Genomic DNA, 899 nt, shown 5'->3' with positions numbered 1-899 from the left:
GGTGAGACAAGCGCTACCCTACTTTCGGGAGACAACGACGCACGCGCCGCTCTAGGAAAGCGGTGCCCATTACTGTCCTGACCCTTTTATTGGCCGTTTGTTGCTCCCTTCGCGCGCGCTCTTACTCTCATCCCATTTCTCCTCGGCTCTCGCGTACACACACGACTTGGATACACAAACACGCTTCCCCCTCTTAATTCGCGCAGCATTCTCTGGCGCGCGTTCGCCAACGTTTTACACGCTTGTGCGCTTCTCCTCCTCATTATTATTATTATTTCGTGTGTTCATTTCAGACGACGCCAGGATTTGCACCGCGGCCGGTCGGCGCGGCACAGACACCTCGGGCGAACGTCCAACGATCGCTCGTACGCCCATTGTAAGCGTTGCACAGGGCACAGGCGACGCGCGCGCCATTCTCTGGTCGCCCGCGTCGTGGCCGTGCGCGCTTTTCGGGCGCAAGCAGTTTAGGGGTACTAAAACGACCCTCAGCCAGGCGTGGTCCGGGAATTGTATCCGTGGACCGCAATGTGCGTTCGAAATGTCGATGTTCATGTGTCCTGCAGTTCACAAGTTGACGCGCAATTAGCTGCGTTCTTCATCGACCCACGAGCCAAGTGATCCACCGTTCAGGGTAATCGTTCGAAATTTTTGCGTTCGCGAAGAAACGCGCTTCTCGTTCAACCATCGTGGTCTCTTCTCTCGGACGAGAGAAGAGAGAGAGAATAATCGTGGTGGCTCTTCGATCAGCCTGTCCGCGCGCGTCCGAGGACGCGCGCGGACCGCCGCCTCCCGCCAGGGAAGGCTACGGCACAAAGATAGAGTTGTGTGTTTCTCGTTCGGAGCGTCTCTCCCGCAACGGGAGAGCCGGGGCGGAAGCTCTTTGAAGAAACCGTCGGGCC

At 57.7% G+C, this 899-nt stretch overlaps 1 non-coding gene across 1 annotated transcript; it reads right to left on the bottom strand.

Moving 5' to 3' along the window:
• Nucleotides 1–479: 479 nt before the first annotated feature.
• Nucleotides 480–634, bottom strand: LOC146723566 (5.8S ribosomal RNA). Its single transcript, XR_014924503.1, has one exon. It is a non-coding gene; the product is annotated as a 5.8S ribosomal RNA (ribosomal RNA).
• Nucleotides 635–899: the final 265 nt, after the last annotated feature.

Source organism: Nylanderia fulva, unplaced genomic scaffold (genome assembly GCF_048542155.1).
Source record: "Nylanderia fulva isolate GAGA-0341 unplaced genomic scaffold, ASM4854215v1 Scaffold1864, whole genome shotgun sequence".
Lineage (NCBI taxonomy): Eukaryota > Metazoa > Arthropoda > Insecta > Hymenoptera > Formicidae > Nylanderia > Nylanderia fulva.
Note: the sequence above shows the minus strand (reverse complement) of the source record. Positions and strands in the feature narration are given on the sequence as shown.